The sequence below is a fragment of the Hyaena hyaena genome, unplaced genomic scaffold (assembly GCF_003009895.1).
Source record: "Hyaena hyaena isolate Hyena2069 unplaced genomic scaffold, ASM300989v1 scaffold_821, whole genome shotgun sequence".
In the NCBI taxonomy this organism is placed as follows: domain Eukaryota; kingdom Metazoa; phylum Chordata; class Mammalia; order Carnivora; family Hyaenidae; genus Hyaena; species Hyaena hyaena.
The window spans coordinates 350,891-365,266 of record NW_024081452.1 but is presented as its reverse complement, the minus strand read 5'-3'; the positions used below and the strand labels follow the sequence as shown (position 1 = coordinate 365,266).

The 14,376-nt window shown below is 38.2% G+C and overlaps 1 protein-coding gene and 1 long non-coding RNA gene across 3 annotated transcripts in view; one reads left to right on the top strand and one right to left on the bottom strand.

Annotated features, from left to right (window-relative positions):
- The window catches only part of ZNF292 (zinc finger protein 292), a 96,740-nt gene that overhangs the window by 74,859 nt on the left and 7,505 nt on the right, over positions 1 to 14,376 (bottom strand). The gene's annotated exons all lie outside the window — the stretch shown is intronic.
- On the top strand, positions 1,360 to 14,171 carry LOC120221832. Its single transcript, XR_005525906.1, has 3 exons — positions 1,360 to 1,909; positions 11,914 to 12,038; positions 14,022 to 14,171. It is a non-coding gene; the product is annotated as an uncharacterized LOC120221832 (long non-coding RNA).

Genomic DNA, 14,376 nt, shown 5'->3' with positions numbered 1-14,376 from the left:
CAGCATAGAAATCAGAAATCCAGTATCCACTGAATTGAAACAAATTCCTGGGAATTGAAGGAGGTATTAACAGGACACTTTAATCAACTGCCCAGAAATAACTGCAGGTAAGTGGCAAATGTTATGAAAGATAGGAAAAGATCTTAAAATTAGCAAAGCTACTGATTTTAAAAACTCAAGAGAAAACTCAAATATGAAAATGATGATCAAATTTAGAGGTCTACAAGTAAAACATTTAATAGGTTAGCACTACTAAGAAATTAGTCACAACAGCACTTCTGTGTCTTGTTGCTTTACCAGTCCCGCATCCTCTGGGAGTATGGGTGTACTTTTTTTTTTTTTTTAATGTTTGTTTATTTTTGAGAGAGAGAGAGTGCAAGCAGGGGAGGGTTAGAGAGAGGGGGAGACAAAGAATCTGAAGCAGGCTCCAGGCTCTGAGCTAGCTGTCTGCACAGAACCCAATGAAGGGCTCAAATTCCCAAAACATGTCATCATGACCTGAGCCGAGGTCAGACACTTAACCGACTGAGCCACCCAGGCACCCGAGGTGTGATTTTCTATTAATCCAACCTCCTATTTGGGTAAATTTTTAAACGGTAATTCACATGACTGTCATTTGTTAGTTTATTCAAAAAAAAAGACCAGATAGAAATTTTTGTGCTATCAGATATGCTAATAACTTAACAGGACTGAAAAGTTCTCACTTGATGTTTAGATTGTTTAGGGACATATTTAACTATGAAAGCACACTTACACAATTATTCTATTCCTTCATTGTAACAATTTTTGGCACCAGTGACTTTTAAGGATGAGTCTTGCAGAATTATAATCCCAGTAGAATGAATAAATGAATTTTACAGCCATAGTTATTTTATTAATACTAAACTTAGTTTCCGTGAACTAGGTGATGGTGCCATGGATATGAGGGAAAAAGTACTAGTACTAATCCATAGGTTTAATGTCTAAGTATAGTGTGTAATTTATTTCATTTTAGCCTGTTGCATCAGATAGGGTCCAACCAAGAAAAAGGAACCACATAGTAATTTGGAAAGGGAAAGTTTCACTTAAAGAATTATTAATTACAACAGAGGAGTAACATATATAAACAAGTACAGAGAATACTAAAGAATACCAGAGGACTGAGCAAGAATACCCACGGCAGGAACAAAGGCCCTTCCCCAGAACCAGGGTATGAATCAAAGAGAAGGTGTGATTGCAGCCTACTGGATGGCACAGAAGTTCACCAGGTTGAGCTGCGTGGGCCTAACAGGCTGGTTAGTGAGCATACAAAGGGAAACCTGGGAGCCTAACCCAGCAGTGACTGCACAGGGAGGGCCACGGGAAAACAACCCTCTGTGGTATAAGCAGATGTGCAGGGGGAGTTGGGGTGTTGGCTGCTAGATCTCCAGGAAGAAGACATGATGTCTGGGGTGTGCAATGTCCACAACAGAGGAACTGGTGAGGTGGTCACTCAGTTGGAGCTGGAGCTGTGAGTTTACCAAAAGTGTGTCTACTGTGGGCATTCACGTGGGGCAGAGGACCACTGGATGTTCCCATATCTGTGCCACTGGTAGCTACACAGAAGGAACAAGAAACAACAGAAACCCCTTCCTTGTTTAGTGTCCCTTCAGCATCCTCTACTGACAAAGTTTAACATCAATCAAAGAAGAAATGCTTAAAGGGTCAAGCTCCAATATCACAGAGCAAGTAAGAGTTGATTTAGAGCTGACAGGGAATCTGATAACCGGCAGACTTGGTATTCAGGTATCTTCATGAAGAGTAAAGCATGACAAAAACAATAAATTGGAAATACACATGACATCAAATGTGACTAAAATACGATAATTAAAGAATTCTGTCACTGCTGTCATTTCTTCAGTACACTCTGAAAATGGGGAAAATAAATCAGGTATGTTATTATATTTAATAATAGATCTCAAAAATCTCAGCTCCTCATAGCACTATAAACAACTGGTTTACAAAAAAATTTTTTTTTAACATTTATTCATCTTTGAGAGAGAGACAGAGCATGAATGGGGGAGGGGCAGAGAGACACAGAATCCAAAACAGGCTGCAGGCTCTGAGCTGTCAGCACAGAGCTCGACATGGCACTTGAACCCACGAACCGTGAGATCATGACCTGAGCCGAAGTTGAACACTCAGCCGACTGAGCCACCCAGGCGCCCCTAAACCAGTGGTTTTCAAAGAAAGAGAATATACAGAGAAGGACAGAAAGAGGGGGGAACCTTTTCTATTGCATTTATCTAAAACAAACTTTATAATTTAGTACACAGACTGAAGTAATTAGATAAGCTGTAATAGTAGGTATATGTGGAGTGTGCATACACAGTCTCTCAAAATATCTTATTGTGCTGTACTAATCCTTCTTCTTAGGATAAAACTGTAAAATGCCTATGTGATGAGACAAAGTGAGATGAATGATATAGGTACTGTGATCTGACTATATGTCAGAAGGAGGATAATCTGCTCTGGACAACAGATGACGATGGGTAACCGAAACTGTAAGAAAAGTGAAATAGTGGATAAGAGGGGGACTACAGTATATAAATACATAGACATTCCTATATTGAGGTTTCATACTCAAATGTTTACTGGCAGAATACCCAGTTAAAAGCAGCTTAAATATCACAGATGTTGACAATGACCCGATTTTATCCCGTGACTTTTAGGTACTTCTGTATGCCAAATAAAGAGACAAAACACATCACAAATGCAGGTTTTTTTAATCTAATAAAATAAAGAAATGAACTTAGTTATATGTAGAGCTTAGAAACCAATTTCTTTAACTAGTTGTTCCCATTATAGTTGATAAATATCAATTGATTACCTTTATAAATTTTTATTTATTTTTTAGTAAGTTTTTTATTTTAGAAAGAGTGAGAGAGCAGAAGTGAGGGAGAGGGACAGAGGGAGAAAGAGAGAATCCCAAGCAAGCTCCATACTCAGGGCAGAGCCTGACATGGGCCAATTCCACTACCCTGGGATCATGACCTGAGCTGAAGTCAAGAGACACTCAATGGATTGAGGCACCCTGCATCAATTACCTTTAAAAGACTCATACTCAAATAAATTCAAAATTAATAAAATTCCCACAATTGCTAAAGAACCCTAATTAACATGTTCTTAAATAAAGCTAGTAATTAATCTCTAATACAATAGTAAAAAGCTTACATTCATTATTCTGCTTTCTTAAAGTTTTAATTTCAAATTTCTGGGGTGCCTGGGTGGTAGAGTTGGTTAAGCTCAAGTCATGATCTCCTGGTTCACGAGTTCAAGCCCCAATAAAGCTCTGAGCTGGCAGTGCAGAGCCTGCTTGGGATTCTTGCTATCTGCCCCTCCCCTGCTCGGGCTCTCTCTCTCAAAATAAATAAATAAAATTTAAAAAGAGAAAAAAAGAAATCAAATTCTTCAAGTTTATGTAAATTCCCTCTGCGCCCTAAAAGAAATGTCAAAAAATAACACTTAAGTATTCCTCTTGAAAAGAAAAAAAAAATATTTAATTTGGGTTTTGTTTTTATTTTTTAAACATTAAATCCTAGTTACTTGACTTAGCCAAGTTATTCTACTTCTCTGTGTCTTAGCAGTCTCCTATAAATAGGAATCATGGGGTGCCTGGGTGGCTGAGTCGGTTAAGCGTCCAACTTCAGCTCAGGTCATGATCTCACAGTTTGTGGGTTCAAGCCCTGCGTCAGGCTCTGTGCTGACAGCTAGCTCAGAGCCTAGAGCCTGTTTCAGATTCTGTATCTCCCTCTCTCTCTGACCCTTCTCTGCTGACGCTGCCTCTCTCTCGCTCAAAAATAAATTTTAAAAAAACATTAAAAATTTTTTGAAAAAAAAAGGAATCGTAATTCTATTTCAGAGTGTTGTTGAGGATTGAGTTCATCTCTCAATCTCAATCTCTCTCCCTTTCTTGTCCCAACACACACACACGTCACGCAAATACACACATTTTTAATAGCTCCTGGCACACAGTCAGAATTTAATAAATGTAAGCTATTAAAATGACTCTTACTGATCATATACTCATGTTTGCTTTATAAGAACTGTATGTATTTGACCCAACTAAGTCCTTGCCTGAACCCTGATACCTAATGTGAGAACTAAGATGAAATAAAAGTAGTCAAAAGAAACCTAATTTCAGTACGTAACAGCCTCTTAGGAGCACAAAATTCACTCTCCCCTCCAATAATTAAAACATCTATTCAAGGGAAAAAGAGGAGACATACATTCAACAGATTTAATTAACTATGATTCAGTAAAATAAGAGACATGGCCCCTGTTTTTAAGAAGTACCAATTTAGGAGTAAGCTGAGGAAACACATACAATCATAATACAAAGAAACTATGATAAAAGCCAGAAAAAGAGTCTAATATAAAGAAAATGTCATTAAATCCATTTAGGAGTGTAGGAAAGGCTCACTAGAAATTTAATACCTAATAATTTTATCACAGATTGAGGGAAAGAAATGTAGAGACATGGAGTTGGTAAGAGGAAACACTAAAGGAAAAAGCTAAAACCAAAGCACGGAGGAGAGGGAGGACGTGAAAACTGTAGTATAAACAAAACATAAAGACCTAAGGCTACAGAGAAATAAGAGATATGATTTCCAATTAGCCAAGCTGGTACCTTGGGAGCCAGGTCATATATCTGAATGTAAGGCAAGTGAGCTTGAATTTTATTTTTCATGGAAAAGCATCTCATGTGGTGCTTACTGATGTGACAGGCATTGTGCTGATGCCTCATTTAATCCTCACAACCCTATGAAGTAGGTATTATCCTCCTTTAATAAGTTAAGAAAGTGAACCCACAGCTAATAAATGGTAGAACTGGGATTTCTACCTCATGGTATCTAACCCAGAACCTGAAGTCTTCAACACTGGGCTGCCTTTTAAAGTCTTTAACAAGGAATGCCTGGGTGGCTCAGTCATGTAAGTGTCCAACTTTGGCTTAGGTCATGATCTCACAGCTCTTGAGTTCGAGCCCCACATCTGGCTCTATTCTAACAGCTCAGAGCCTGGAGCCTGCTTCGTATTCTGTGTCTTCCTCTCTCTCTGCCCTCACCCAGCTCACGCTGTCTCGCTCTCTCTCTCTCAAAACTAAATAAAGCTTTTTTAATTTAAAAAGATGATTGTTAAAAATTTTTTAAATTAATAAAATCCTTAAGAAAAGCATATGATAACTATGCTCTGAAAAGATAACTGATTATCTTAGCGACAATATGAAGATAGACTGGAGAAGAGAATGGAAGACAGAAAAGTACCTTCGTGAAAAAAAGATCTTTATTTTTTTGCTGCAAGAAACTAAATGGCTGGTTAATATATCAGATCCAGCCAGAGAAGGCTACAGGAAGCAGTGCATGAATAAAATCAATAGAATTTGGTGACTAAGATTACGGAGGTGAAAGGAGGAGTTAAAAATGACTCAAGCTTTCAAAACTTAAGTTTAAGTGTGAGTGGGGGAAATGTCTCCAACAGCCTTTCTATTTCGCAGGAGTGAAAGAATGTAAGGGAGAGTGATGAGTATAATTTCAAACACATTTAAGTAGAAAAACCTGCTGAACTCTACGAGGAAGAGTTCCAAAGGGGGCTGGAAATAAGAGCCAAGAGCTAAGAAGAATAGTAAGGTCTGAAATTAATGGATACTGGGGCACCTGGGTGGTGCAGTCGATTAAGCATCTGACTTTGGCTCAGCTCATGATGTTGGAGCTCATGAGTGCAAGCCCCACACTGGGCTCTCTGCTGTCAGCACAGAGCCCATTTCAGATCCTCTGCCCCCCCCCCCAACACACACACCTCCCTGGCACTTATGCTCTCTCTCTCAAAAAACAAAACAAAATTTAAAAACAAAATAAAGAATGGATACCTGGAAATGCTATCCAGAGTGAGTGACAGAGGATGCTGTCAGAGTGGATGACTACTGAAGATTAATATGGAAGCCATGGATTATCAAGTAGGGCATCACGGGCCACTTTCTGATGAGAATCAATCCCAGACATGATGATAAAGTGGGAAAAATGGTTGAGGGTTACTCATGAGAAGTGCAAGGAAGAAAAGAACATTCGAGGAAATGGCACAAAAAAAATTCTGAAATAGTGAATCTAGTCTTTTAAATGTATCAATGGTAGCTAATAATCACTGTGCAATTGTAGCAGGTGAAAGTAAGAGTCAGTGAAGATGACTAAGGAGCAATCACAAAGGTAGGAGATTAGGAGAGCAATGTAAATAAATTTGAAGGGAAATAAACTTAAGATAAGATCACAAACATTTAAAATCCCAAGGGGCTGAGCAGGCAAGCCATTTCAGCTGTAGCCATGAATGAGTCCAATACTGCCAGATTCCTGACTTTCCAAGAGTAAGCCAAACATCCACATTTCATTATGAAAGCTTATAACTTTTTATAAACCTTTTTTAATGTTTATTTTTGAGACAGAGAGACAGATAGACAGTAGAGGAGGGACAGAGAGAGAGGGAGACACAGAATCTGAAGAAAGCTCCAGGCTCTGAGCTGTAGGCACAGATGCAGGGCTCAAACTTTCATACCGTGAGATCATGACCTCAGCTGAAGTAAGCCACCCAGGTGCCCCAAAGCTTACAACTTTTTAAATAAATGTTTATTTTTGAGAAGGATAATGCACACATGAGAGTGGGAGGGAGGACACAGAGGATCCAAAGCAGGCTCTGTGATGACAGGAGAGAGCCTGATGTGGGGCTCGGACTCAAAGTGACATGACCTGAGCTGAAATCAAGAATCAGACACATAACCGACTGAGCCACCCAGGCGCTCCAAAGCTTGTAATTTTTTAAATGTGGACAATTACATTTTCTTAAAAACAACGCTGGCATGTGAAGTATTCTGAGCTGCTGGATTGCTACCTGGGTCTACATTTAATAAAGTATTATAGATATGCTGAGCAAATGACCTTTAAAACAAACATTTTTCTTTAGCACAATGGGTAGAATCCAAACTGCAAAGGAAGGTAAGAAATAAAGACAACACATATGGTACTTTTCCAAGAATTGTGGCAGTAAAGAGTAGAAAACAGTTAAAACACCTCTTTTTAAGGTGGAAGTCTCATATGTGAAGAGACAGACTGGCTTAAAGAAAATGGAAAAAATCTTAATATAAATGACCAACAGAGGCACCTGAGTGGGCTCAGTCGTTTAAGCATCCAACTCTTGATCACAGCTTAGGTCATGATCTCATGGTTTTTGAGTTTAAGCCCCATTGGGCTCTGCAGTAACAGTGCAGAACCTGCTTGGGATTCTGTCTCTCCCTCTCTCTACCCCTTCCCCACTACCACTCTCCCCCTTTCTTTCAAAACAGACTTAAAGAGAAAGGGAGAAAAAAGATAAATGACAACAAGGCAAAAAGATGAAAGACACACATATCTGCAGGTTGAAGGTCAGGAATGATGGAAAGAAAAATGATGAAGACACAGGAAAAGTGGAAAGGTTCTCTGAGGGGGTGGAGAATTAGCTGCGCTAATGAAAAGATCCACTTTCCTGGGAAAATCCCACCTCTCTGGAAACCCTAGGAAGAAAATGAAAGCTCCAGAGAAAGTAAGATGAAGATCTGGGGGAATGTGTAAGATGCCGCAGGTCTTCTCAATAAACTTTAAAAGATTTAAACCTTAGCAATGAGTAAGTATAGAACTATTTGTGTGTAAGTTTCACTATTTAAAAAAATTGTTTTAAGTTTCACTATTATTTAACATTTATTGTTCCCCTGAAAAGGCACAATTTCACTATTCAGACAATATACATGTCTGTGCCATGCTTCCAGAGAAATAAATTTATTTTAAATCTTAGGTGCCAAAAATATGAGTTTATTTAATGTGCCATACTATGTAAAACAAAAGTAAGCAGCACAACTAAAACTCTTTAAAAATTAAATACATGAAAATTCTTAGTGATGTCTTTATTATGTCATTCATTATTCCTCACCAGAATACAGATAAGTAGTAAAATTAAGAAAAATAAGGGGGAAAAATTCCACTTGTTTAAGAAAATAATGTCAGAAAAGAAGTATGCCTGAAACCCTTTTGTAATCCTTGGCAATGATACTGTTTATATGCTAGATCAGCCTTTGTCAAACTTTACTGTTTTACATATCAAGATATCAAGTAAGACTCTGAGGTATAGGGAAGGAGTTCCCTTAACAATTTTTTTTTAGTTTTTTAAAACCACTATCTAGATAATAAACTAAAGAGTATTTTATTAACATTAAGATTAATGTTCTTTTATGAAGGACAATTCCAGATCAAGCCCTCTTAAGTGCATGATATGCTAGCATTTACTATGTACTTCCAGCATCATAATATACAAAGTGATCAGCAAACATTATGCCTTAAATTACACAACAGCCTGAACACAGATCTTACTACCTCCAGGCTGTAGATGAGGATATAGACACAAAAGCAAGCCTGAAGTCCAAAAGGGAGTTTTAGTTCAAAATCTATACTTTTAGTTACAATGTAGTATACCTTCTCTCATTCCATGCCTCTCCAATCCCAGTTTTCAAACTGTGGACAAAGGAAAGGTTTCAATGGTAAAGCCATACAGGATTACAAAGTAATCTCTCCCCCTTCACACCACCAAAATCAAAAGATTTTTTTAATCAATTTTAAGATCGAATTCCACCTTCCTAGAATACAGACTTCAAAAATTGGGTAAATCAGTAATTAAATGTTATTTTTCAAAGTGATGTTAATAGATGGTATTGAAAATAACAAAATTATTGTTTTCAAATTATGCTGGGTCATTATATATAAAACATCAAAGGTGTTTCCAAAGTAGTCTCTAAGTGTAAATGAAAATGTTTTTATATTTTAACAATCATTTAAAATAACTGTCCTTCTATCAATTCTTACAACGAAGGTCTGTATCGTTTCCTTTTCAAGGATAAAGAAACAAAGAAAAATTATAAGTAGCATGCCTAGGGTCACAATAAACAATTTTGTGAGAATTAAAAGCAGTGTCCTTAGAATCCAAGCCATTAATTCACATTATCTAATGGTCTGTCAAACTAAGTATATATTAAAGACTGGATGTAAAGAGCAGAGTTTCTTTCAAGTAAAACAACATCTATAAAAGATGATTTGAAGGGGGGGGCAAACACCACAAATGGTTTACTGAAGATAGGCAAATCCTCAGATGTCTTATTGTGTTAAAAATAATTTCTCTTGGGGCGCCTGGTGGCTTAGTCGGTTAAGCGTCCGACTTTCGCTTTGGTCATGTTCTCGCGGTTCGTGGGTTCTAGCCCCGCTTCGGGCTCTGTGCTGTCTGCCTGCTCAGAGCCTGGAGCCTGTTTCAGTCTGTGACTCCCTCTCTCTCTGACCCTCCCCTGCTCAGGCTGTCTCTCTCTCTCTCATAGAAATAAATAAAACATTAAAAAATAATAATAATAATAATAATTTCTCTTTGGGATGCCTGGGTGGCTCAATTGGCTAAGCTTCCAACTTCGGCTCAGGTCACGATCTCACAGTCTGTAAGTTCAAGCACCACATCAGGCAATGTGCTAACAGCTCAGAGTCTGGAGTCTGCTTCAAAATCTCCCTCTCTGCCCCTCCCTTGCTTGCGCTCTGTCTCTCAAAAATGAATAAACATTAAAAAAAATTTTTCTTAATTTCTCCTTAGCATTTACTACATCAGGTCACCTTTTCAGAAATATTTTATAAACAAGTCATAATATTGAATATGCTAGGTCTGACTCACTTCTTGCCAACATACTCAATTTTACATACTAGGGTGAATTCTTAATTACTAAAGACACACTAGTTATGACACAAGTATTCTGAACTGTTTCCTACAAAATATCTTCATACTAACCAAGAACTTCACGATCAATTTGAGGATACCAATTGCATTCATAGTATCTGTTGTTAGGTGTAATACCCCATTTTAGGCAGGCAATACTTGTTTTTAAATTTCCCTAACAGAGCTTTAAAATAAAGTTACACAAATATGGTTTGGATAAGTCATGGTACGTCACAAAATTCAAACTACTTAAGTATCGACTTTAACAAGTACTTTATTAAACACTATGTTTTATTCTGTAGAGATATAATTTTGTGAAAGCTTTATTCAAAAAAATTAAATTACAATTTGTATTTTGCAGAATATGAATTGACAAAATGTTAATGCTTTTCAGTTAAACATGTGATGTTTCAGGATTTTCACTGACTGAGACCATATTTGCAAAACTTAGGGAAAGATCAAGAATATGTACAAACGCTTATACAGAAAATACAAAATGTAAGCTATTAATTTGGAGTAAATAAAATTCTAGGAGCCTCTAGGTGGTTCAGTCAGTTGAGTGCCCCTCCTGATTCTGGCTCAGGTCATGATACCAGGGTCACAGGACAGGACTCCAAGCGAAGCATGAAGCCTGTTTAAGATTCTCTCTCTCTCCCCCCTCTGCCCTACTCCCCAGCTCAAGTGTACGCTTCTTTCTCTCTAAAATAAATAAAATAAAATTCTAAACACCTGGTTTTGATGATAATAATAGCTCACCTAAAAAGGCAGTAAAATCATTCCTATTTAATGGAAGTAATTGTCTTTCAAAAATCACAAATATCTGCAGGGCACCTGGGTGGTTACATTGGTTAACCACTTGACTCTTAATTTTGGCTCAGGTCATGATCTCACAGTTCATGAGTTCAAGCCCTACATCTGCACTGTCAGTGCAGACCTGCTTGAAATTTTCTCTCTGCCCCTCTCTCAAAAGTAAATAAATAAGGACACCTGGGTGACTCAGTCAGTTAAGCATCCAATTCTTCATTTAAGCTCAGGTCATGATATCACGGTTTGTGAGTTCAAGCCCTGCACCAGGCTCCGGGCTGACAGCATGGAGCCTGCTTGGGATTCTCTGTCTCCCTCTCTCTGCCCCTCTCCAACTTGTGCTCGCACGCTCACTGTCTCTCAAAATAAATAAATAAACTTAAAAAATAAAATTCTCTCTCCCTCTACTTGCCCCCCCCCCCCCCACCCCGCCCCGCATCCACACAGGTGTATTCACTCTCCCAAAAAATTACAGAGGCACCTGGGTGGCTCAGTCTGTAAAGCATCCAACTTCAGCTCAGGTCATGATCTCATGGTTTGCGAGTTCAAGGCCCACGTGGGCTTGGTGCTGACAGCTAAGAGCCTGGAGCCTGCTTCAGATTTCGTGTTTCCCTCTCTCGCTCTGCCCAACCCCTGCTCACACTATGTCTCTCTCTCTCTCAAAAATAAGTAAACACTAAAAAATTTTTTTAATTAAAAATATTTTTAAAACACCACAAATATCTGCTTCAAATAACCTTGGTAAATCACAATTACTACAGGACTTAATTTAAATATCTGATATGCTAACTTCCAAATATCCTCATAAAACTGTGGTAGGAATCAAGTCAATTATTAATTACCACTTTTAAATTTAGATTACTTCTTTATAAATACAAAACCTGTATCTAAGAGTTATAAAGTTATCTAAAGAGTATATAAAGTTATATATTATTGCCTATGTCAAGCATCAATAAGGATGCCGAATGTTCCACATGAATACAGTGTCCAGATAATTGAACTGCTTCATTTTAGCCATTACCAAATATCTGTCTTCCTAAACAAATGCCTAATAAAATTTAACATTTTCTAATGATTCAGTGTCATGCCAAACATGTATTATATAGTAACAATGAGATCCTAGGAGGCAATTTGGATTAAGTGGGACATTTAAACAAACCGAATGGTATTTAATCCTATGATCTCACAGGTCTTCAGATTAAACAATTTGCTGTTAGTAAAGCATCTAATATTAGTACCTGTTCTGAACATTAAATATCATTCCTCTTCAATTTGCTTAGTCCAGCCTCCAACTCCAAGCTTCACTCTCACCCCAGCCTTAATTTTTCATAGAAAGCATGAGCTGAAGATCTTGTCCAGACTACTGAAGAGCTCATATTTGAAATGAAATCCATCTGGCTTTCTACTACATAACACTGCTCCTCTAAGTCAAGTCACAAAGGACATAAAACGAACAGGTATGCTATAAGGAATGAAGAGACCAATTTAGATGGAGCAGAAAGTTCCTGTTGAACACTGAAAGGATGGATAAAAGTAAACAACAGAGCAAAGAGAGTCCTGGGCTAAGGCTTAAATTTGTATGTTATCCTATGCACCAGTATTTCTCAAATTGGGTTCTACGGCCATAATGCAGAGTTTCTAGCTTTCACTGTAAACTTAAAACTGTATTTTAATTTTGATGCTCCTCCTAAATAAAATATAAGAATATTCTGAATCAGCAAGACTAGAAGGTCACCTTATAAACTCAGGTCTGCCTACCTTTGTACTTAACTACTAAACTGAGCACAGTGATGCCCCTAAAAGTAGTATTTTTCAAACTGTTGGTTATGACTATCAGTGGACTATAAAATCAAGAGGAGCTTTTCAAAATAATAAAATAGAATGCATCACACATAGTAAGGATATATATGGTTTTGCGATAGTTGAGTTTGACAACTAAGTGATGAAGTTAAAGAATTAACATCTTAATCTTACTATCAGCTGAGGTCAAAACTTGTAACTCTAAGATCTACAGACTCACTCTCTTGGGTTTCTGCAAACTCTAATTTGAGAAACACTGTTATAAGTACTGGACTGGCAATTAGGTAGAGAGATAAAAGCAAGATATTGGGGGAATTTCATAAATAGAAAGTTTAAAAGCAAGTTCATCGGTTAAGAAAAAAAGAAGGCCAAAGATTAGGATAAGAACTAGGATGCTATTATTGGACTGTACAATGTATAGACAGCACAACAAAAACACCAAATTATGACCAAATTTTATATTAAGGTGAACTATTGCAAATAAAGAGGTTATTCTACAAATTTTCCAAAGTTTGAGTGATGTAGTAGGTATATCCTTCTTCTATATAAAGAATGAGACTAGGGGAGCCTGGGTGGCTCAGTTGGTTAAGCATCTGACTTTGGATCAGGTCGTGATCCAATAGTTTGTAGGTTGCAGCCCTGCATCAGGCTCTGTGCTGACAGCTCAGAGCCCAGAGCCTACTTCAGATTCTGTCTCCCTCTCTCTCTCTGCCCCTCCCTCCTTCCCTCCCTCTCTCCCTCCCACTCCCTCTCTCTCTCTGTCAAAAATAAACATTAAAAAAATTTTTTTAATAAAGAATGAGATTAGTAAACGGATTATATGGTGCTCCTGGGTGTGGCTCAGTTGGTTAAGTGGTTGACTCCTGATTTCAGCTCAGGTCATGATCTCACCATAGCTCGGAGCCTACTTAGGACTCCCTCTCTCTCCCTCTCTCTCTGCCCCTCCCTCACACACGTGCTGCTCTCTCTGTCTCTCAAAATAAATAAATAAATGTTAAATAAATCTTAAAAAAAAAAAAAGAATGAAAATGTCTTTTGCTAACCTAAGAGAAAAGGAACAGAGAGATGTGCTTTGATTACAGAATATGAGTGACCAAAAAAAAAAGCAAAGACAGGCTACAGGGCTACAGAGAGGAAAATTTTTTATTTGACCTACAAAAGTGCCTGAAATTGCAATGGGGAATAAAGGAAAATGAGATATGTGGTAGATCATTACATAAATGATCCCCCAAGAATCACATCTTCCTAAAGTCAAAAGAAGCTGGGTTTGACCACTTGTATGTACCCAAAGGGACCATGGCAAATACAACACAAGCAGAGGTTTAAAAAGCAGTCGTGCAGGGGCACGTGGGTGGCTCAGTTGGTTAAGCGTCCGACTTCAGCTCAGGTCATGATCTCATGGTTCATGGGTTCGAGCCCCACGTCGGGCTCTGTGCTGACAGCTCAGAGCCTGGAGCCTGTTTCAGATACTGTATCTCCCTCTCCCTCTCTCTCTGACCCTTCCCTGTTCATGTTATCTCTCTCTCTCTCCCTCTCTCTCAGAAATAAAGTTAAAAAACATTAAAAAAAAAAAAAAACAGTCGTGCAATAGAACTTGTGTTCTTCCTCCCATATAAAGAAATCCTATGTTACCTCACTAGATGATAAGAGTGGAGCAGATGAGCCAACTCAACTCAGGAACCTTGACCAACCCACCTAACAAACACAAGACAAATGAGTGAGACCATCTGGGACCATTCAGCCCCAGACAACCTACCAGGTGACTGCAGACCACCCAACAGACCCACAGACTTGAGAACAGTAATAAAAACAGCTATTCTTCTGGAGCACCTGGCTCGTTCAATTGTTAGAGCACGTGACTCTTGACCTCAGGGTTGTGAGTTCCAGCCCCAAACAAACACCTCTTATTCTAAAGCTACTATGTTTTTGGGTAGTTAGTCCCACTGCAATAAAACTGACACAAGATACTTCAAGAAAAAACAAAGTTGGGGGTGT